This window comes from Bos taurus, chromosome Y (genome assembly GCF_002263795.3).
Source record: "Bos taurus isolate L1 Dominette 01449 registration number 42190680 breed Hereford chromosome Y, ARS-UCD2.0, whole genome shotgun sequence".
NCBI classification, from domain to species: domain Eukaryota; kingdom Metazoa; phylum Chordata; class Mammalia; order Artiodactyla; family Bovidae; genus Bos; species Bos taurus.
This window is the reverse complement of record NC_082638.1, coordinates 2,411,852-2,436,467: the sequence shown is the minus strand read 5'-3', so window position 1 is coordinate 2,436,467 and position 24,616 is coordinate 2,411,852.

Sequence of the window (24,616 nt, the reverse complement as noted above, 5' to 3'; positions counted from 1 at the left end):
CCTAGTGGATCAGATGGTAAAGAATCTACCTGCAATGTGGGAGACATATGTTCGAAACCAGGGTCAGGAAGATCCCCTGGAAGAGGAAATGGCAACCCACTGCAGTATCCTTGAGTGGAGAATCCCATGGACAGAAGAGCCTGGTGCGATAGTCTATGGGGTTGCAGAGAGTCAGACACAACTGAATGACTAACACCTTCAGTTCACCTTCCTGTTTTGCAACTGTGGTGAAAATACCTAAGAGACATTTAACAGACAGTAGAGATTGAGCTTTCCTGGTGGCTCAGACAGTAAAGAATCTGCCTGCAATATGGGAGAGCTGAGCTTGATCCCTGGGTCGGGAAGATCCCGTGGGAGGAGGAAATGGCAATCCATTCCAGGATTCTTGCCTGGAGAACCCCATGGACAGAGGAGCCTGGTGGGCTATACAGTCCATGGGGTCACAAAGAGTCAGACACAACTGGAGCAACTTCACACAGCATATATGAATCCACATAACAGAAACCCCAAAGAAACGCATAGACACACACAAGCAAGACCTCCCTCATTATGGGTACCTTTGAGTGGTGTGGCTCAGCTGGACTCCCCTCGCAAGAACAGACCAGACCAAGGACCAAAGTCAAAAACAGGACCTTCATCTTGTTGGCTTGCACGGTTGACTCCACGTGGTCCTTCTTCCAAGGCTGTGAGCGTCCCAGTGGTTTGGAGAGGACGTGAACAGCTTCCACTTTTTATCCTATCCTGCTGCTATTGGCGTGAGACGCCCACGAACCAATGGCCGCTCCTCCTGAGATGGTGATGATGTAGACATGCACTTCTGATATCCTGGTTGGCAGTTGAGCTTCCCTGGCAGTCTGTCACTTTTATAATGAGATTAGACACTTTGCATCTGGACATTTGGCCTTGACACTCGGTGAAAAGTCAGGCTCTTGGAAGGTCAGGAATCTTTGCCTTCCTTGACATCCTGAGATGTAAAATGGGAGAAACCACCCAAGATACATATCCACACCTCCTGAACTGCTTTTTTGGCGTTGAGAAAACAGGGTTTAAGCTTCTCTTCTAGAACGAAAGATGTGATGGATTTCACAGGATTATAATGAGGACTGAGAGCCCCTGGGCAACTCTCGGCTTCCTCTCAGGTGAAGAGGACGAAGCCTGTTGATCACTCCCTCCTCACAAGGAGGACAGTGTATTCAGACGCCCCCAGCAACCTCCTGGGAAGAAAGCATGCCAGCAGTTGGTTGCCATCACATCCTTTCCCAAAAACCCTCTTACCCACCCATTCTGTAATATGTCATTTGCTCACTGCCTCAATGATTTCTCCAGGCAAGCAAGAAAGCGTGAGACTAGTTCTTCTAACTTTAAATATTTTGGAAGAAAAGAGAAAAAAAAAAAAAGGAAAAAAAAAAACAAGTTTCCTCCCAATAAACTATAAAATTCATATTTTAAAGCAGGGCAGGAAAGAAAAAAAAGCCAGACATCAACTTCTTTCTTCTGTGTTACCTTAGACCTGTTGCCTTCTGTCCTAACATGTAGACTGTGTCTGCTCTACACATTAACCGCAGACCCTCCAGACACAGGACGGTGACGTTGACCACAGGAGTCAATTATGTTTTTCTTTCTCCTGATGCTGCCCACATACCTTCTTAAAGACTAGGAGGGGGTCCTGGCATTCCCAGGAGGCTCAGTGATAATGAATTTGCCTGCCAGTGCTAGAGATGCAGGCTCGATCTCTGGGTCAGGAAGATCCCCTGGAGTAGGAAATGGCAACCAACCTGCTCCAGTATTCTTGTCTGAAAAACGCCATGGACACAGGAGCCTGGTGGGCTACAGTCCATGGGCTCGAAAAGAGCTAGACACCACTGAGCATATAATCCAACACCCTGGAAGGGGAAGTGGCAACCCACTCTAGTATTCTTGCCTGGAGAATCCCATGGACAGAGGAGCCTGGCGGGCTACAGTCCTTCAGTTCAGTTCAGTTCAGTTCAGTCACTCAGTTGTGTCTGACTCTTTGCGACCCCATGAATCACAGCATGCCAGGCCTCCCTGTCCATCACCAGCTCCCAGAGTTCACTCAGACTCACGTCCATCGAGTCTGTGATGCCATCCAGTCATCTCATCCTCTGTCGTCCCCTTCTCCTCCTGCCCGCAATCCCTCCCAGCTTCAGACTCTTTTCCAATGAGTCAACTCTTCACATGAGGTGGCCAAAGTACTGGAGTTTCAGCTTTAGCATCATTCCTTCCAAAGAAATCCCAGGGCTGATCTCCTTCAAAATGGACTGGTTGGATCTCCTTGCAGTCCAAGGGTCTCTCAAGAGTCTTCAACACCTACAGTCCTTAGGGGTCACAAAAGAGTCGGACATGACTGAGTGAAGACACAGGAACTCACAGTGGGGTCCTCGTGACTTGCTTTTACATGCACACCTGGAGTATGCCTCCTTGGTCAACTTTATGTAACATATCCATGAGTCATTCTGGTGAATATCCCTTTTTCTCAAAAATGTATAGGAGCATGCCTTCAACTCACAACAGGCAGCACCGTCCTCAAGACGTTCTGGGATTCTGCTTCCCGCTTTGTAATGCTCAGTTTGGCTTGAATTAACCCCCTCCCCCCTACCTTCCAGAGAAGGCAATGGCACCCCACTCCAGTACTCTTGCCTAGAAAATCCACGGACAGAGGAGCCTGGTGGGCTGCAGTCCACGGGGTCGCTAAGTGTCGGGCACGACTGAGCGATTTCACTTTCACTTTTCCCTTTCATGTATCAGAGAAGGAAATGGCAACCTTCACCCCCTTGCCAACTCTTTCTGGTCAACTTGATAGCTCATTGAACTTTCACTGATAATCCCTCCTCTGTTATCTTCAAGGACAATGAAAGAGCCTTCTTTGTTCTTCTTCCAATTTTCATTAATGGGCATTTTCTTTCATAGGGATTTATCAAATGAACACGCCAAAGGTACATCAAGTTCCAACTGCAGAAATGAAGGAACAACGGTACTTTTATGGTTTCCAGTCCAGCTGAGCAAAATCACCGAGAGCATGGACGCTGGGTTGCTTGCTTCTGGGACACCTCAGAGCTCAGAACTGGTGTTTGGCATCAGCCTTTTGAGGAGGCTTTGGCTAAAACGGGGTCTTCGACTTAGGCCTTCATATTGCCACTTTCTCTGAGAATGACCAGCAGTGTTCCTTCAGAAACATGTTGTTGTTGTTCACCTGCCAAATCGTGTCCAACTCCCTGGGACCCCAAGGACTGCAGCACGCCAGGCCTCCCTGTCCATCACTATCTCCTGGAGCTTGCTCAAACTACTGTCCATCGAGTCCATAATGCCATCCAACCATCTCACCCTCTGTTGTCCCCTTCTCCTCCTGCCACCAATCTTTCCCAGCATCAGGGTCTTTTCCAAAGAGTCAGTTCTTCTAATCAGGTGGCCAGAGTATTGGAGCTTGAATTCTAACATCAGTCCTTCCAATGAACACCCAGGACTGATTTCCTTTACAATGAACTGGTTGGATCTCCTTGCAGTCCAAGGGACTCTCAAGAGTCTTCTCCAACACCACAGTTCAAAAGCATCAATTCTTCAGCACTCAACCTACTTTATGGTCCAACTCTCACATGGATACATGACTACTGGAAAAAAAAAAACCTAGCTTTCACTCTACAGACCTTTGTCAGCAATGTCTGTGCTTTATAATACGCTGTCTAGGTTGGTCATACCTTTTCTCCCAAGGACTGAATACCTTTTAATCTCATGGCTGCAGTCACCATCTGCAGTGATTTTGGAGCCTGAGGAAATCCACTTTTTCCCGTCTATTTCAATCACATTATCTTTCTTTAAATCCTGTTCTTTTTACAAAATATTTATGTGTTTGTTTGCTATCAGGTTCCAGCAATGCAAGCCAGCAATATGGGTTGGGAGCAAAGAATCTTACCTACTAGACCACCAGGGAAGGCCCTCCTTTCTTTTTTATTTTGGTCCCAAGATACATCTTTCTGTTGGTTTTCTTCTATTCCTCTGTATGCATTCTGATCTAACGTCATCCTATGAAAGGTCATCACAGAAACTTGTTATGCCTCGTAACACTCACCCAGATTTTCTCACTCATCTCCATGACGTATGTCATTTCCAGCAGGGATGTGATCCCAGATAACACCCCTCATCCACCCATCATCAGCCTTCCATGCCTCCTTAGGCACCTCCAACATCCCGGGGTTTTCCTCTGCAGTCTTACCAACACATGTTCCCCTGGGAGTGTTTCCCAGGACCATGCCCTCTTAGGGAAGACCTTTCTAACTGCCAATCAAGGGGAGATAAAACACAGTTATCTCAGAGACGATTGCAGACAGGTGGTGGTAATCCTGCCATTTTGTAACTGAAGGAAGTCATAGGATCTTTATCGCCAACTGTCTTTCATAAGCGTTGAGTAACTGACGGTCACAGAATGAGAAATAAAAATGGAACCCTCCTGCACAAACACTACCCTTATAAACCCCTGAATGGTGCTAAGCATCCTTCCTGACTTTTGCTCCTCAAATTTAGCCAGCTTTCTCTAACTCTTGAGAGAATCCATTTCTAGGCAGCTTGATAAGAGGTCCGAGGGGTCCCCAAGGAGAGAGGGCTCTGGAATTCTCAAGGAAGAGGAAAGGACAAACTTTTTTTGGTCTACATTCCTTAGTCTTAGTCAATTATACAACTGAGTTTAAACTCTACTAGGAATCAGACAGCAACAATGGATCCTGCTTGAGGACAGTTTCTCCTTCCTGAGGGCCTTTGGCTAATCCTGTTATCTTGAAATGTGGATCGTGGAAGTGGCTCTAGTAAAATCTTTGCAATCTCTGGACATTCTTTGGATTCATGGTAATAACTAATTGGAGAGTATATAAATCCCTTGCTAACACTGGCAGTGGGGAGGGGGGCACTCTCTGTCCCCCTTCTGATGTCTGTGTCAGAAGCTTTCTCTATCTCTTTTATACTTTAATAAAAGTTTATTACACAAAAGCTCTGAGTGATCAAGCCTCGTCTCTGGCCCTGGATTGAATTCTTCTCCTCCAGAGGCCAAGAATCTAAGTGTCTTTCGCGGTTCAGCAACAACCTTTCACCATGAAGCCTGTCTCTCCCAGTCTATAAATTTCTGATTTGTTTTTCAATGTTCTCTGTGTTCTTTTTTTTTGCATCTTAGATTTCACAACTGGATCTAAACAGTGAAAGGAAGATTGTGACCTTGTCCACCGAACACAACCTGTCCCCTCAAGGATTCTGTTTTATTTTATTTTTTTTAACCTAGGTAGTTTTCTTTTTAATTTTATGCAGTTTTCAAAGATTAAAATTGATTAATACTTAGAAAATACTGGCTATATTCCTTGTGTTGCACAATACATTCTTGCTGCTGCTGCTGCTAAGGCACCTCAGTCGTGTCCGACTCTGGGTGACCCCATAGACAGCAGCCCACCAGGCTGCCCCTTCCCTGGGATTCTTGAGCCTCCCTTCGATCCAATAGTTTATACCTGCTAGTCCTCTATGCTCTTCATTGGTGACCACTAGTTCTTCCTCCGTGAGTCTTTTTTTGTAATAGTCACTGGTTTATTATATTCTATAGATTCCACATGTAAGTGGTGACATGCAGGATTTGTCTTTCTCTAACTTATTTCACTTATCATAGTGCCCTACACGACCATCTACGTTGCTGCCAATGGCATCATTTTGTTCTTTTTTATGGCTGAGTCCTGTTCCACTGTGCATTCATACCACATCTTCTTTACTCATTCATCTTTCGGTGCATATTTGGGTCGTTTCTGTGTCCTGGCTATTGTATAAGGCTGCTATGAACATTGGGGCGGGGGTGGGGCAGTGCATGTATCTTTTCAAATTAGACTTTCATCTGAGTATAGGCCCAGAAGTGGAATCAGTGGAATCATACCTTAGCTCTGTTTTTTAGTGAATCCTCCATTCTGTTTTGCTCAGTGGTTGCACCAATTTGCATTCCCATCAACAGTGTAGGAGCACACCCTTTTTTCCACACCCTCTTCAATATTTGTTATTTGTGCTCTTTTTCATAATAGCCATTCTTATAGCTGTAAGGGGAGATCTCACTATGGTTTTGATTTGCATTTCCTTGAAAATTAGCAGTTTTGAGCATCTATTCATGTCCCTGTTGCCCTCTACATATCTGCTTTGGAAAATGTCTCTGATTTTCTTCCCATTTTTAAATCGGGTTGTCTTTTTTTATGTTGAATTGTGTGAGCTGTTTATGTATGTTGCATACTTCATCCTTTATCAGGGATATCACTTGGAAATATTTTCTCATTTCTGACAGGTTGTCTTTTTTCTTTTGTCAATGGTTTCTTTTCCTGTGCAAAAGCTTTTACGGTCAATTAGGTCTTATTTGTTTATTTTTCCTTTCTTTCCTTTAAGATTCAAAAACATATTCCTGCAATTTTTGTCAAAAGTGTTCTACTGGTTTTCCTCTCAGAGTTTCACAGTATTTGGTATTACATTTCAGTCTTTAATCCATTTTGACTTGATTTGTGTATATGGTATTAGAGAGTGTTCTAATTTCATCCTTTTACATGCAGTTTTCTCAGCACCACTTATTGAAGTCACTCAGTCAGTTCAGTCGTTCATTGGTGTCTGACTCTTTGCGAATCCATGTACTGCAGCACACCAGGTCTCCCTGTCCATCACCAACTCCTGCAGCTTGCTCAAACTCATGTCCATCAAGTCTGTGATGCCATCCAACCATCTCATCCTCTGTCGTCCCATTCTCCTCCCGCCTTCCATCTTTCCCAGCATCAGGGCCTTTTCCAATAACTCCAGAGATCTAGCGTCTCTAGAGATTCAAGATCTCCAGTCTTTCCCATCCTGTTATTTTCCTCTATTTCTTTGCATTGATCCTTGAGGAAGGCTTTCTTATCTCTCCTTGCTATTCTTTGGAACTCTGCATTCAAATGGGAATATCTTTCTTTTTCTCCTTTGCCTTTTACTTCTCTTCTTTTCACAGCTATCTGGAAGGCCTCCTCAGACAGCCATTTTGCTTTTTTGCATTTCTTTTTCTTGGGGATGGTCTTGATCCCTGTCTCCTATACAATGTCACAAACCTCTGACCATAGTTCTTCAGGCATTCTGTCTATCAGATCAAGTCCCTTAAATCTATTTCTCACTTCCATTGTATAATCGTTAGGGATTTGATTTAGGTCATAGCTGAATGGTCTACTGGTTTTCTCTACTTTCTTCAATTTCAGTCTGAATTTGGCAATAAGGAGTTCATGATCTGAGCCAGAGTCAGCTCCTGGTCTTATTTTTGCTGACTGTATAGAGCTTCTCCAACTTCAGCTACAAAGAATATAATCAATGTGATTTCAGTGTTGACCATTTGGTGACGTCCATGTGTAGAGTCTTCTCTTGTGTTGTTCGAAGAGGGTGTTTGCTATGACCAGTGCGTTCTCTTGGCAAATTCTGTTAGCCTTTGCAATGCTTCATTTTGTATTCCGAGGCCAAACTTGCCTGTTACACCAGGTAGCTCTTGACTTCCTACTTTTGCATCCCAGTCCCCTGTAATGAAAAGGACGTCTTTTGCGGGTGTTAGTTCTAGAAGGTCTTGTAGATGTTCATAGAACCATTCAACTTCAGCTTCTTCAGCATTACTGGTTGGGGCATAGACTTGGATTACTGTGATACTGAATGGTTTCCCTTGGAAACAAATAGAGATCATTCTGTCATTTTTGAGATTACATCCAGTACTGCATTTTGGACTCTTCCATTGACTATGAGGGCTACTCCATTTCTTCTAAGAGATTCTTGCCAACAGTAGTTGACATAATGGTCATCTGAGTTAAATTCACCCGTTCCAGTCCATTTTAGTTCACTGATTCCTAGAATGCTGATGCTCACTCTTATCATCTCCTTTTTGACCACTTCCAATTGACCTTGATTTGTGGACCTCTCATTCCAGGTTCCTATGCAATATTGCTCTATACAGCATCGGACCTTGCTTCTATCACCAGTCACATCCACAACTGGGTGTTGTTTTTGCTTATTGAAGAGACTCTCTTTTCTCCACCATATACTCATGTCTTCTTTGTAGGAGATTATTTGACTGCAAGTGTGTGGATTTATTTCTGGGCTTTGTGTCCTGTTCCTTTGTCTTATATGTGTGGTTGTGTGTGTGGTTGTGTGTGTGGTTCTGTGTGTGTGTGGTTCTGTGTGTGTGTGGTTGTGTGTGTGTGTGTGTGGTTCTGTGTGTGTGTGGTTGTGTGTGTGGTTCTGTGTGTGTGTGGTTCTGTGTGTGTGTTGTGTGTGTGTGGGTGTGTGTGTGTGGTTGTATGTGTGGTTGTGTGTGTGTGTGTGTGGTTGTTTTGTCACTACTATCCTGTCTTGCTAACTGTAGTTTTATAATTAGTCTGAAGCCTAGAAGCATGTTTCCTCAAGCTGTATTCCTCTTTCTGAAGAACCTTTTGGCTTTCGGGGGCGGGGGTCTTGGTGATTGCATACAAATTTTAAAATTAGTTATTCCTGTTCTGAAAAAAACTGCCATTGGTAGTTTGATAGGGATGGCCATGAACCTGCAGATGGCCTTGCCCAGCGATCCCTAACCAAGGTTCCAGTGTCCATAAACTCTCAGGTGAAAGAATGAATCACAGGCTCATTTTTGCACTCTCACCCTTGATGACATTCTCTACATAGCACCTCTCCAATAGAAACATGATCATTGACCCTCAGAGAAGATTATTGGTGGTGCTGGTTCTGATGGAGCATGTTTAGTGTTGAGCCCAGAACCTGCATTTCTAACACATGCCCCTGGAGATAGCAGTGCTTCTGGTTCCAAAATGAAAGTGAAAGTGCTTCATTTGCTATTATTATCTCCCATTCTGAAGTCTGTCTTTTCACCTTGCTTATAGTTTCCTTTGTTGTGCAGAAGCTTTTAAGTTTAATTAGGTCCCATTTGTTTATTTTTGCTTTTATTTCCAGTATTCTGGGAGGTAGGTCATAGAGGATCCTGCTGTGATGTATGTCAGAGAGTGTTTTGCCTATGTTCTCCTCTAGGAGTTTTATAGTTTCTGGTCTTACATTTAGATCTTTAATCCATTTTGAGTTTATTTTTGTGTATGGTGTTAGAAAATGCTCTAGTTTCATCCTTTTACAAGTGGTTGACCAGTTTTCCCAGCACCACTTGTTAAAGAGATTGTCTTTAATCCATTGTATATTCTTCCCTCCTTTGTCAAAGTTACGTGTCCATATGTGTGTGGATTTATCTCTGGGCTTTCTGTTTTGTTTCATTGATCTATATTTCTGTCTTTGTGCCAGTACCATACTGTCTTGATAACTGTGGCTTTGTAGTAGAGCCTGAAGTCAGGCAGGTTGATTCCTCCAGTTCCATTCTTCTTTCTCAAGATAGCTTTGGCTATTCGAGGTTTTTTTGTATTTCCATACCAATTGTGAAATTATTTGTTCTAGCTCTGTGAAGAATACCGTTGGTAGCTTGATAGGGATTGCATTGAATCTATAAATTGCTTTGGGTAGTATACTCATTTTCACTATATTGATTCTTCCAATCCATGAACATGATATATTTCTCCATCTATTAGTGTGGGCCAAAGAACTAAATAGACATTTCTACAAAGAAGACATACAGATGGCTAACAAACACATGAAAAGATGCTCAACATCACTCATGATCAGAGAAATGCAAATCAAAACCACTATGAGGTACCATTTCACGCCAGTCAGAATGGCTGCAATCTAAAAGTCTACAAACAATAAATGCTGGCAAGGGTGTGGAGAAAAGGGAACGCTCTTACACTGTTGGTGGGAATGCAAACTAATACAGCCACTATGGAGAACAGTGTGGAGATTCCTTTAAAAAACTGGAAATAGAACTGCCTTATGATCCAGCCATCCCACTGCTAGGCATACACACTGAGGAAACCAGAATTGAAAGAGACACATGTACCCCAATGTTCATCGCAGCACTGTTTATAATAGCCAGGATATGGAAGCAACTAGATGTCCATCAGCAGATGAAAGGATAAGAAAGCTGTGGTACATATACACAATGGAATATTACTCAGCCATTAAAAAGAATACATTTGAATCAGCTCTAATGTGGTGGATGAAACTGGAGCCTATTGTACAGAGTGAAGTAAGCCAGAAAGAAAAACACCAATATAGTATACTAATGCGTATATATGGAATTTAGAAAGATGGTAACAATAACCCTGTATACGAGACAGCAAAAGAGACACTGATGTATAGAACAGTCTTTTGGACTCTGTGGGAGAGGAAGAGGGTGGGATGATTTGGGAGAATGGCATTGAAATATGTATAATATCATATGTGAAACGAGTCGCCAGTCCAGGTTCTATACATGATACTGGATGCTTGGGGCTGGTGCACTGGGATGACCCAGAGGGATGGTATGGGGAGGGAGGAGGGAGGAGGGTTCAGGATGGGGAACACATGTATACCTGTGGTGGATTCATTTTGATATATGGCAAAACCAATACAATATTGTAAAGTTAAATAAAATAAAATTTAAAAAATAAATTAAAAAAAAAAAGAAAGTGAAAATGAAGTCGCTTAGTCATGTCCGACTCTTTGTGACCCCATGGACAGTAGCCTACCAGGCTCTGCAGTCCATGGGATTTTCCAGGCAAGAATACTGGAGTGGGCTGCCATTTCCTTACTCCAGGGGATCTTCCCAACCCAGGGATCAAACCCAGGTCTCCTGCATTGCAGACAGATGCTTTACCATCTGAGTCACTAGGGAAGCCACACTTTTAAGCAGCAGAGTCTTCTCAAGACATTTCCCAAAGTTTCTCCTGGTTCCCCATGGAGATTTCTCTGTCCTTGACCAGCAGCTTTAGTGTTTCCCCAAATCTGGGAACCATTTTCTAACACCACGTGTAGAGTATTTGTTCTCAACCAGAGATGTCTCTGCCTCCCAGGAGAAACCCTTGTCATGTAGGTGATGATGTTTCTGGGCATCACAATGCAAGAGGTGGGAGGTGATACATTTCATCCGGTCAGAGATGAAGATGAAGCAGGCTGCCTAACAGCCTACAGTGCCCAGGACAGCACCTCACAGAGAACTGTCTACTCGTGTGCATCACGGGGAGGCTGAGAAGTCCTAAATCACCTGAGGTAACCTGCTGCTCTGACCCAGAATGAAGCATCAGTCCTTGTAGGAACCTGTAGATTTCTACAGGACGTGGTCTTTGCTCCAGCCTCACAGCCCTGCGCTCCCTAACTCCTCTCCCTCCCACTTTATCATCTTTTGTTCTGTTGATAAGCAACCTTCATGCTCCAGTGAGTGACTTCCTCTTCGGTCCTGGATTTTGGTCTTGGCCGTACCCCGAGTGCTAGAGCTGGTGAATGAATGGGGCACCGTGCCCCTGTTGTTCTCAATGCCCAGGGTGTGCCACCTTGGGTGTGTTTAGGAGGAAACAGGAGTCAACCTCCCGGGGACTAGCTGTACTTGAAATACCTGAAGATAAATGGAGAGATAGTCACGGCAGGTGGTTCCGTAACACAAGCGAGATTGTTTAAAGAAGGAAATCCCCGCAGGAAAGCGATAGAGAATACAGTGATAAGGTGTTAGTCGCTCCACTGTGGCTGACTCCCTGCGATCCCATGGGCTGTAGCCTTCCAGGCTCCTCTGTCCATGGGATTCTCCAGGGAAGAACACTGGACTGGGTTGCCATTTCTTCTCGTATGTACTGGGATACCCAAAAAGTTCATTTGGGTTTTTGTATAACATCTGATGGAAAAGCCTGAACAAGCTTTTTGGTCAATTCAATATATAGGGTAGTCTAATGTACATTAACCTTTTTATCCAGATACGCACTTCCAGGTGACTCAGTAGTAAAAAAGGAAAAGAAAAAAAAAAAACTGCCTCCAATGCAGCAGACCAGGGCTCAATCCCTGTGTTGGGATGATCTCCTACAACGCCATGCCTCCTCCAGGGGATCTTCCTGACCTAGGGATCGAACCCGCATGTCTTATATTTCCGGCATTGGCAGGTGGGTTCTTTACCACTAGCGTCAGCCGGGTAGCCCTTGAGTAGAGGCGGTACCAAGTATACTTGACCCCAAGTTTTCCTACTAGAAATGCTCACCCTTTGAAGCTTTGTTTGAGCCCACGCTTGTCACTGAGAACCTCTTGAAGCTCTCCAGGTGTTGAGGGAATGAGAAATGTGAAAAGGACAAAAGCAACATATTCCATGACCTCCCTAATACTCATGGACGATTTTAGGCTTGCAGGTAGATGCCGGCGGGATGAAGTTTCCTTCAGATGTCAGAGACCGGGCACCTTCTAGAGAAAAAGGTACCACTGGGTCTCAACACTGTTTGCCTTAGGCTTTATGTTCTTTCTGATTATCAGTTGACCTGTTTGTTCTTTGTTTTCATTTTAGGATTTGTGTTTGCTTTACTAAAAAACTGAAATAGCTCAGTCGTGTCCAACTCTTTGCGACCCCATTGACTGTAGCCTACCAGGCTCCGCGATCCATTGGATTTTCCAGGCAAGAGTACTGGAGTGGGCTGCCATTTTCTTCTCCATGCTTTACTAAATGATGGACAATTAATTTCCCCTGTGGGTATTTCTGTCTGTCAGTCTCTGGACATAGTCCTTGGCCAAAGTGTTTATTGTCAATTACACAGGCATTGGTGTTTTTATCCACACCCCCCACCATGGCCTAGTATTTAGGGAGTGTCTGCTAATATCAATCTGGAATCCATTGTGAAGCGCAGTGAATTGCAAGCCAACCCTAGACTATGTGTGTGTACTCAGTGAGGGACGAGTCTCAGTTGTCAGAGGACTGCAAATCTCCTTTATTTTGCTGTAGCATAGTATAGTGTATTGGGATACCCAAAGAGTTTGTTTGGGTTTTTATATAGCATCTTATGGAAAAGTCTGAGCAAACGTTTTGGCCAACCTAACAGATACTATAGTCCACTGTGTATGCGGGTGTGTCTGTGTGTGTGTGTGTCTGTGTATGTGTGTGTGTGTGTGTGTGTTACTTGCTCAGACATGTCTGCCTCTTTGTGACCCCTTGAACTGAAGCCCACCATGGAATTCTCCAGGCAAGAATACATGAGTGGGTTACCATTCCCTCTTCTAGGGGGTCTTCCCAGCTCAGGGGTCAAACCCGGGTCTCCTGCATTGCAGGTGAATTCTTTACCATCTGAGCCACCAGGGAAGCCCATGGCTAAAGACACAGGAAACCTTTATCCATATACGCATTATAGAAAAGAGTGTCTTTGGAAGGGTTCCTAATGCCCAGTGTCTGGGCTGTGCTCCATGAGTGTTTATATGGCTTCCCAAGTGGCTCCATGGAAAAGAATCCAGTGCGGGAGACACAGGAGACATGGGTCCAATCCCTGCGTCGGGAAGATGTCCTGGAGAAGGGCATGGAAACGCACTCCTGTATTCTTGCCTGAAGAATCCCACGGACGGAGGAGCCTGGGGGGCTACTGTCCCTGGGGTTGCAAAGAGTCAGACGTGATTGAAGTGACTTAGCAAAAGCACACACCACATAACAGCTGAAGCCTTGGGAACCAGGCTGAACTCACGATCCATTGAACTGTCTTCCAGACAGAGGAGATAGAATGCAAGGCAGATAACCAGTAATTGACAAATATATCCCATGTCTCTAAGCTCTACAATGAAGCTCTCAGTTCAGTTCAGTCACTCAGTCATGTCCCACTCTCTGCGACCCCATGGACTGCAGCACGCCAGGCTTCCCTGTCCATCACCAGCTTTCAGAGCTTGCTTGAACTCACGTCCAAGGATGGCAAGGTACAGTCCAAGAGTGTGTTTTCAATCCATTTTGATGGAAGACACAATTTCAAAAAAGTAAGGTTTTGAGTAAAGCTCTGATATTAGTTGCAAGAGTGAATTACATCTTTATCTGTGGGTAGGACTATCTGAGAAAGGGAACAGAATATACAAGGGGGTTTTGAAAGGTCCTTTAGGGTGTAACTGTCCATATTCTAAAGATGAATTCTCTTTGATGGGGCATTTCCATTAATAGAAATTTTAAAATAATCGACACATATAAATATGATTCACTGGTTTCTTGTTTGTAAGATCAATGTATTTGAAATAAATTGACAATCTGCTAGCTATTAGAGAGGGCTTCCCTGCTGCCTCAGTGGTAAACCATCTGCTTGCCAATGCAGGAGACATGGGTTCAGTCTGTCGTCCGGGAAGATCCCCTGGAGAAGGAAATGGTACCCCACTCCTGTAGTCTTGCCTGGAGAATCCCATGGACAGAGGAGCCTGGTGGGCTACAGTCCATGGACCTGCAAAGAGTCAGATATGACTTATCAATGGAACAATAACAAGCTACGCCATATCATAGTGCAAGATGTACAAAGTTAAATTAATACATTAGTCTCTATGAATCAAGATATGAATTATCCTCTAAAAATATTAACATCTGAACAAGAGCAGAAATAAGAATCTCTCTATATTTTGATAGGAGGCCTATCTCTTATTTGCAAATCTGAGAGGAGTCTCCAGCGAAATGTTCTGACCCTCCAAGTTCTTAATGAAACATTGGATGGTGACGGGTCCAATTTCTTTCATAAGAGAAAGGACTAAGCAATTTTTTTCTGTTTTATCTTGGGTCAACGTCAGGCACGAATCTTTCAAGAAATGGGTCCATTTCATCCAAAGTGTAAATTCAGGTGGAAGAATTGATTTCTAGTTTTCTTCTATGTTTCCCTGCGTTTCTGTAGCATTTGTGGTGACAACCCTGTTTTCCTTGTTGATAATGGTCATTGCAAATACATGAAGCATTCCACAATTGCCTAGCTTGTTTATTTGGGTCCTGTCTTTCCCTTTGAGGGGTCATCCCACCCCCGACGATTCCGTTGTCTCTGAATTTATCCACCCAACCAAGCTAACCTTTCAGACATACTGCGAGGACCAGAGTCAGAACTGCAAATGCATACCTTCTATTATTCAGGAGAAATAACTCAAATATTGCCCTTGACAGCTCTATTACTTCCAAATAAACTCTCCAAAGCCTTCACTACCCATGCCTTTGACATTGGCCAGCTGTAGCCCACTTGGAGGCCATCTCTATGAAGGACCTAAAGCATTGATTCTGATAAATATGGCTTACGTCTGGTTTTATTTTCTGAGGACGAGGACCAGATGTCTGAGCTGTGGCCCAGCCCTTGGAATAAGTTCTATATCTCAAGCATTTGCTAGATCATTGAGCAAATGGCTCAAACCCCATACGGAGCTGAGCAATGCTTTGCCCACGACAGTGGGAGAGGCCAGTCCTTGGAAATATTAGCGTCCACCTGCTTTTGAAGCATATGAGACTGGACAACCATCTTTAAATGCTACGGTGAGCTGTTAGTCATCTCGCTCCTGCAAACCCTGCAGTGTCTTCACAGTCCCATTGATCGAGACTCAGCTGCTCTTCCATCTTTGATAACTTCTATTCTGATCGTGAAGACATGTGCGTCCTTCAGCTCAATTGCAGAAGTGTGCTGCAGTCAGAACACGTGTTTCCCCTCAGTGACATGGCTTATCATCTGATGCTTTCTCTCTATGAAGCTCAGTGACTGGAACACAAGCTCCTTTCCCTGGAATGAATAAGATGTTTTCTGGGGACATCTTTCCTGACCATGCTGTCCCCTTTCACTACAGTAAGAAGGTCCAAAACCCTGTCACAGGATGCTTTAGTCCTTTTTTTCCTTCTTCCCCTGGACACCTCTAGAGCATCTCCACTTAATCCTTCTCACGAATGTCTCTGATGAACACCCATCCTATTAAAGGCACAGTTTCCTGGATAATGTGGATATTTGAGTGTTTTAAATCAGATGACTTTTGCACAGACACACAAGTGCAGGGAAGATGTTAAATTCATTTATTTAGACCCTCAGAAATGAAACACCCCATGCAGGGCGTGATTAGTGACCAGGAGAGATGACAGGAAAGGGAGTGTGAGTGTGAAGGGGGAAGGATCATATTAATCAGGACCCACGAAGGTCGTCTTCCTGTTGATGATCTTGATTCCATGGAAACAAAGATGTATCTGGTCTCAGGGACTCTTTCTATAGGTGAATAAAACAGAAACAAAGATTTAGTGGAGTCGACTGTTGACAGCTGACAGGGGTGAGTGTCAGGAAGTAGGATGTCCAGGCTACAGGATCTGGTAGGTGGTCCAATGTCCAAATCCTGGTGGACCTCAACAGTCCATATCTGTGTGCTGTAGGTGGGGGTCCCTGTGTAACTTCCCCCAGGATATACATATGGTGGGATCCTTTATCTAGAATGCACTCTAGGAGGAATCACTTCAGGCTGTATGTTCAAGATGGTTTACAGGACCCGTGATTGAATTATGCTCTTCACCTAATTCCAGGATCCTTTATCTAGAATGCACTCTAGGAGGAATCACTTCAGGCTGTATGTTCAAGATGGTTTACAGGACCCGTGATTGAATTATGCTCTTCACCTAATTCCAGGAGAATGGTCTTTCTGTGGGCTTTATGAATTAAATCCACATGAAAGCTGTTCTTCTTTGCTTTTAAAGATCTCACTTTAAGAAAATTTCCTTCTGAAAGGGAATATGAAAACAAATGCATGTTTCAGACAGTGTTATTGGAAGGCACTGAACAGGGCCATCAGAATTATGTGAGATTAAACACTGGTCTTGGGGAAAATGTGAGTCCTTTTTTAATCCGGTTCTCCTAGTGGTGGGATGTGTGTGGACACGCACGAGGTCAGGACTGACGGAAACGCTAATTAGTTTTGACCAACTTGTGGCCATTCCTGCTTCTCTCTGACGACTCTGGTCTGCAAGATTCCTGCAGGATAAGGCTCTCTCACCAAAGCTGCTTAGGATTAATCAAGCAACAATTTGAAATTTATTAGGGCTCATGAGAAGCTAAGTAACCTAATGTAATACACACAGTTCTCTATCAATAAGATATAAGTTATTGGGACAAAAAAATAAATTGTTACCTGCAAAATTTGACATGAAGGAAATCACAGTATGTCCTTATTGACTGACTTGATGGAACAGCCTTGATAACAAACCATTTCAAACACTTTGCTATTTCTGACTCGATGGACGTGAGTCTGAGTGAACTCCGGGAGTTGGTGATGGACAGGGAGGCCTGGCGTGCTGCGATTCATGGGGTCGCAAAGAGTCGGACACGACTGAGCGACTGATCTGATCTGATCTGATTTCTGAAATGCTTTTTCTCCCTGTCCACTGGTTAAGACCGTCATCTGGCAGAAGAACAAAGGGTAAGAGTAAAAGACCCACGGGTTACTCCCATTCGCCAGTATTTCCAAGGTTTTGGTTTTTATTTTTCTTTGTTTCTGTGTAAGTAAGGGATTATATAAAAGATTATTTATGAAGGAAGAAAGTTTACATGAATCTGTTTGTTTCCCAATAGAACACATACACACCACCTGATTGATAGATTCAGAAAAAAAGTTGAATTCCACTGCCATTTTCCAGGATATTCATGACATTTTCTTCTGGAATTCCCCTTTGTCTAGTCTCCTCCTTGAATTTCTCCAAGACTCCCTCTTCAATACGATTCCCGTTGCCTGAAAAATTACCCTGCAGAAGTTTAACCTTGAGGACCCCTAAACATTTCTGAGTACAGAATGACCAAAAAAATAATAATCAATTGGAAATTATCTTCAATTGGTACAAGTGAGTCTCTTAGAGTTACCATCTCCTATGACAAAGATAGATGTCTGCTCTCTGTCTTAAGAATTAAACCCATCGAAAGACACATGTACCCCAAAGTTCACATCAGCAGTATTTACAATAACCAGGACTTGAAAGCAACCTCAATGTTCATTGACAGATGAATGGATAAAGAAGTAGTGGTACATACACATACGCAGTGGAGTATTGTTGTTGATCCAAACTAACTAGTGTCCGATTTTTCAAACCCATGGACTGCAGCACACCAGGCTCCTCTGTCCTTCACCATATCCCAGAGTTCCTTAAATTCATGCCCTCTGAGTCCGTGATGCCATCCAGCCATCTCATCCTCTATCATCCCCTTCTCTTTCCCAGCATCAGGGTCTTTCCAGTGAGTCGACTCTTCCCATCAGATGGCCAAAGGATTAGCGCATCAGGGCTTCTAATGAATATTCAGAGTTGATTTCCTCTAAAGCAAAATCCTAAGATTGACTGGTTGGATCTCCTTGCAGTCCAAGGGACGCTCAAGAGTCTTCTCCAACACCACCGTTCAAAGCATCAATTCCTTAGCACTCAGCCCACTTTGTGGTCCAGCTCTCACATCCGTACATGACTATTGGAAAAAACATAGCTTTGTCTAGAAAGAATTTTGTTGGCAAAGTAATGCCTCTGCTTTTTAATATGCCGTCAAGTTTCTCATAGCCTTTCTTCAAAGGAGCAGGCAGTTTTAATTTCACAGCTTCCATCACCATCTGCAGTGATTATGGAGCCCAAGAAAATAAAGTCAGTCACTGTTTCCATTGTTTCCCCATATATTTGCCATGAAGTGATGGGACTGGATGCCATGATCTTAGCTTTTTAAATATTGAGTATTAAGCCAGCTTTTTCACTCTCCTCTTTCTCTTTCATCAAGAGGCTCTTTAGTTCTTCGCTTTCTGCCATAAGGGTGGCCTCATCTGCATATCTGAGGTTATTGATATTTCTCCCAGCAATCTTGATTCCAGCTTGTGCTTCCTCCAGCCCAGCATTGCTCATGATATATTCTGCATATAAGTTAAATAAGCAGGGTGACAATATACAGCCTTGACGTACTCCTTTTCCTTCTTGGAACCAGTCTGTTGTTCCATGTCCAGTTCTAACTGTTGCTTCCTGACCTGCATACAGATTTCCCAAGAGGCAGGTTAGGTGGTCTGGTATTCCCATCTCTTGAAGAATGTTCCCCAGTTTGTTGTGATCCACACAGTCAAAGGCTTTGGCATAGTCAATAAAGCAGAAATAGATGTTTTTCTGGAACTCTCTTGCTTTTTCCATGATCCAGCAGATGTTGGCAATTTGATCTCTGGTTCCTCTGCCTTTTCTAAATCCAGCTTGAATATCTGGAAGCTCACAGTTCACGTACTGTTGAAGCCTGGCTTGGAGAATTTTGAGGATTACTTTGCTAGGGTGTGAGATGAGTGAAATTGTGCGGTAGTTTGAGCTTCTTTGGCATTGCCTTTCTTTGGGACTGGAATGAAAACTGACCTTTTCCAGTCCTGTGGCCACTGCTGAGTTTTTCAGGTTTGCTGGCATCTTGAGTGCAGCACTTTCACAGCATCATCTTTCAGGATTTGAAAGAGCTCAACTGGAATTCCATCGCCTCCACTAGCTTTGTTTATAGTGATGCTTCCTAAGGCCCACTTGACTTCACATTCCAGGATGTCTGGCTGTAGCTGAGTGAACACACCATTGTGATTATCTGGGTCATGAAGAACTTTTTTGTACAGTTCTTCTGTGTATTCTTGCCACTGCTTCTTAATATCTTCTTCTTCTGTTAGGTCCATACCATTTCTGTCCTTTATTGAGCCCATCTTTGCATGAAATGTTCCCTTGGTATCTCTAATGTTCTTGAAGAGATCTCTAGTCTTTCCCATTCTGTTGTTTTCCTCTATTTCTTTGCATTGATCATTTAGGAAGGCTTTCTTATCCCTCCTTGCTATTCTTTGGAACTCTGCATTCAGATGCTTATATCTTTCCTTTTCTCCTTTGCCTTTAGATTCTCTTCTTTCTCAGCTATTTGTAAGGCCTCCTCAGACAACCATTTTGCCTTTTTGCATTTCTTTTTCCTCAGGGATGATTTTGATCACTGCTTCCTGCACAAAGTCACAAACCTCCGTCCATAGTTGAGACACTCTGTCTATCAGATTGAATCCCTTGAATCTATTTGTCACTTCCACTATATAAAGCTGAAAGGTGAAAGGGCTAAAGTGAAGTCAGTCAGTTGTGTCCGACTCTTTGCGACGCCATGGACTACAGCCTACCAGACTCCTCCATCCATGGTTTTTTTCAGGCAAGGGTACTGGAGTGGGTTGCCATTTCCTCCTCCGGGGGATCTTCCTGATCCAGGGATCGAACCGAGGTTTCCCGCATTGCAGGCAAATGCTTTACCATCTGAGCCACCTGGGAAGTCCTTCCAGTATATAATCGTAAGAAATTTAAAACGTTAACTCCTAATAAGTTGAAGTTACTTTGAAAGGATGATAAGAGCATTCTAAGTATCATTGAGGGAACATGGATAATAGGATTTTGGTGTCTATCCGACTTTTTCCAAGACAGAGACACTTTTATATTGGTAGTACAGGACTCTGGGAATCTGGGAATAAAATTGGCCATATGCATACAATTCTGTGGAACTAGGTTCTTTTATTTTGTGATCGGTGCTGCTACAGAAAGATTTTGATTTAGTCATTTGTTTTTAATCCCCATTTGTCTTTCTTTGTATTGGATAAGACCTTAGTTGGACAAAAGGTGGTGGTGGTGGTTTAGTCACTAAGTCGTGTCCCACACTTGTGACCCGATGGACTGTAGCCCGCTAGGCTCCCCTGTCCGTGGGATTTTCCAGGCAACAGTACTGGAGTGGCTTGCCATTCCCTTCTCCAGGAGATCTTCCCAAACCAGGGATCAAATCCAGGTATCCTGCACTGCAGGCAGATTTTTCACTGACTGAAGTTCCAGGGAAGTCCTGGTATACAAAAACTTCAGTTCAGTTCAGTTCAGTCGCCCAGTCGTGTCCGACTCTTTGCGACCCCATGAATCGCAGCAGGCCAGGCCTCCCTGTCCATCACCAACTCCCGGAGTTCACTCAGACTCACGTCCATCGAGTCAGTGATGCCGTCCAGCCATCTCATCCTCTGTTGTCCCCTTCTCCTCCTGCCCCCAATCCCTCCCAGCATCAGAGTCTTTTCCAATGAGTCAACTCTTTGCATGAGGTGGCCAAAGTACTGGAGTTTCAGCTTTAGCATCATTCCTTCCAAAGAAATCCCAGGGCTGATCTCCTTCAGAATGGACTGGTTGGATCTCCTTGCAGTCCCTTGGAAGTCCCTTGGAAGACTCTCAAGAGTCTTCTCCAACACCACAGTTCAAAAGCATAAATTCTTCGGCGCTCAGCCTTCTTCACAGTCCAACTCTTACATCCATGCATGACCACAGGAAAAACCATAGCCTTGACTAGACGGACCTTTGTTGGCAAAGTAATGCCTCTGCTCTTCAATATGCTGTCTAGGTTGGTCATAACTTTTCTGTATTCTTCTGCAAATATAAGGTAGTACTGTATTCTGTTGGAATCTGCTATCATTCATTGAAAGATTTATTTTCAGGTTTACAAACTGTTTATTTTCTCTAACATTTGAGCATGTTTCTTTATAAATGACGGGATTCCAGGGTGGGAATGGAGTGCTTTTCCCCTTTCAATTTTCTTTTTTTAAAAAATTATGTCAGTTAAACTCCACTTTAGAATTGTGGTTCAGTAAACACATTTTGCCTTATGGAGGAAACAGTGTTAAATTTGTTATTTTCAAGCATGTTTCTTTATGGTTAAGCGTGATTTCTAAATGTTACTTTTTATTTGTATTTTGCTTTTGGTATGGCCAGATATTCAGCTTGTTTTTCATCGTTTCTGATGTTTTCAGAAAAATCAAAATATTTTCATTCGCTAAAAAAGAAAAAGAAAAATTGGTTCTTCCCTGTTAGAGTTCCAAAATTACAGCAAGAGACTTCAACACAGTTCTTTCAGAACTGATGGAACATTTCAGTTAAATGTCACAAAAGATATAAAAAATTTGGAAAAGAAAATTCGTTCAGAACTACTCGGTCTAAAATATTTCACGGAACAGTGGAGGGATGCTTGTACTTTATAGCAAACCAAGATTTTCTACCTTCTGAAACTTCAAGGAAGCCTCAGAAATGACACAGCAGTAAAATCATATGGATTATTATACATTTACCATTTAAGTTTGTATAGCATAAGAGGTAAAGAACACACTTGCCGGCGCATGAGACCTAGGAGACACAGGTTCGAGTCCTGTTTGGGAAGATGCCCCAGAGGAGGAAACGGCAACCCACTCCAGTATTCTTGCCTCGAGAATCCCATGGACAGAGGGACCTGGCGGGCTACACTCCATGGGTTCACAAAAAGTCAGACATGACTGAAGCAACTTAGCAAGCAAGCCGAAGCAAAAACAGAACTAGAAAGTGCTTTTATTGTTTGAATTTAGAAAGAATTTTCCTTTTAGGGGCCCTCTGAAACAAGGGCCCTTACAAATGAACTTGACCAAACACAGCTGTGATTTTGTGGTAAGGCATAAATAAAATTACCCTAAAAATTGAGATCTTTTGCAAGCTGTTTAAATAACAATTGCTTGTAAATTCTTGGGGCTTCACTTGATACCTTGGAAGTCACAGAGAGGAGGATTATGGTGACATGAAGCATTTTTGAAACATGGACTTTAAATCAACCCACCCCAGGGGACATCCCTGGTAGTCCAGTGGTTAAGACTTTGCCTTCCAGTGGAGGCAGGTCAGGTTCAATCCCAGGTCAGGGAGCTAAGATCCAACATGCCTGCATGTGGGCTAAGTTCCTTCCATCCTGTCTGACTCTTTTGCGACCCCATGGCCTGTAGCCCACCAGGCTCCTCTGTCCGTGGGATTTCCCAGGCAAGAATACTGGAGTGGGTTGTCATTTCCTCCTCCAGGGGAATCTTCCCGACCCAGGGATAAAAGCCACTTCTCTTACGTCTCGTGGATTCTTTACCACTAGCGCCACCTGGGAAGCCTATTCTTAGGGCTACTGTTCTTGTTGGCAACTGGGGTGTGGTTTCTGCAAACATTTTGAAACTGAACCTTCATTGTGGGCTTGCAAATTGACTCTAGACTGAGAACGCACAGCCAGAAACGCAGACATCTGTCTGCAGGCTTCTCAGACTCCAGAGGTTGAACCTGGGTCGTTTCGGGGCACACGGTGGAGTCCGTGTCTGGCCACGGAGGTGAGTGATCCACATCGGGGACCTCTGTGAGCAAGCCTGGCTGACGTCCCAGACACCCACGGTCAGTGCTGGTAGGCACGACTCAATGTTTATTTCCACCTCCCATCCGTGCATGCAGCAGCTTGTGTAAGCCTCTGCTTTCTGTCTTTTCTCATTCCAGGACCCAAGTGGAGAAATAGCTCTTTCCGTGGGAAGTTGCCACAAAGGAAAAAAAAAAAAACAAAAGAAAACAGGAGTTGGCACAGAACCCCGCAAGGACACTGAAAATTTCTTATCAGGGGTGGCATGTGGTATGCCTGCCAGAGAAGAGGTCATGGGGTAAGAGCTAGACATGATCTCTTGTACGTCTCAGGGTGGCGGTTGTTGAAATGTAAGTGCCTCCCGGTCAGTCATCACTTCAGCTCACACTCATGTGCCAGTCACGAGCCCTGTTGTGCCCTGGGCCCTGAAGTGCACTCAAGAGTTACTTGCAAAAGAGAGACAGATGGACACTTGTTTAGACAACTCTCCTGAAGGATTTTGCAAGAGAAAAAAGAAAGTGTTGCAGACTTGGAGACACACAGGTGCTAAAGAAACTCTTTTCATTTAGGAGGAAAAACCAAAAGAAATAAGTAGCATGCCAGAAATAAATGATTTAGGAAAGAGGGAAATAATCACATGTAACAAATATATGTTTCTCAGACCACACAGAGTGTTGTCAGCAAATCTGAAAAAAAAAAAAAAAAGCTTAAAATTTAATACTTGCTCAGGAAGGTTGCGTTAGTTAGGATTCTACAAAGAAATACAACAACTAGGATATGTACACAGTGAATATATATTATATATAATAAACATCTCTAAGTCACTTCAGTCGTGTCCGACTCTGTACGACCCCATAGACAGCAGCCCACCAGGCTCCCCTGTCCCTGGGATTCTCCAGGCAAGAACACTGGAGTGGGTTGCCATTTCCTTCTCCAATACATTAAAGTGAAAAGGGAAAGTGAAGTCGCTCTGTCTTCTCCGACTCTTAGCGACCCCATGGACTGCGGCCCACCAGGCTCCTCCATCCATGGGATTTTCCAGGCAAGAGTGCTGGAGTGGGATGCCTTCTCTGAAACATCTCTAATATACCTAATATTTATAATATTTATATAATATAATGGTCTTTCCTGGTGGCTCAGCAGTAAAGAATCCACCTGCAATGCACGATACGTGGATTCAATCCCTGGGTCAGGAAGATCCTCTGGAGAAGGGCATGGCAACCCACTCCAGTATTTGTGCCTGGAAAATCCCTTGGACAGAGGAACCTGGGGGCTACAGTTCCTGGGGTTGCAAAGAGTTGGACACAACTAAAGCCACTTAGCATGCACACATATATAGTGTAATATAGTTTGTATAATGTATAATGAATATATAATACATATAACAAGTATTAGAGATTTGTATTATATATAAGATATACTATTATAGTAAACATAAACATGTTTATTGTGTCATATATAAATTTTTTTCTTTTTTTTCCTTTTTTTAATATATAAAATTTAAGCTGAACAAAGCAGAGTATTTTTGCACGCATCATGTTTATTGTGTCATATATAAATTTTTTTCTTTTTTTTCCTTTTTTTAATATATAAAATTTAAGCTGAACAAAGCAGAGTATTTT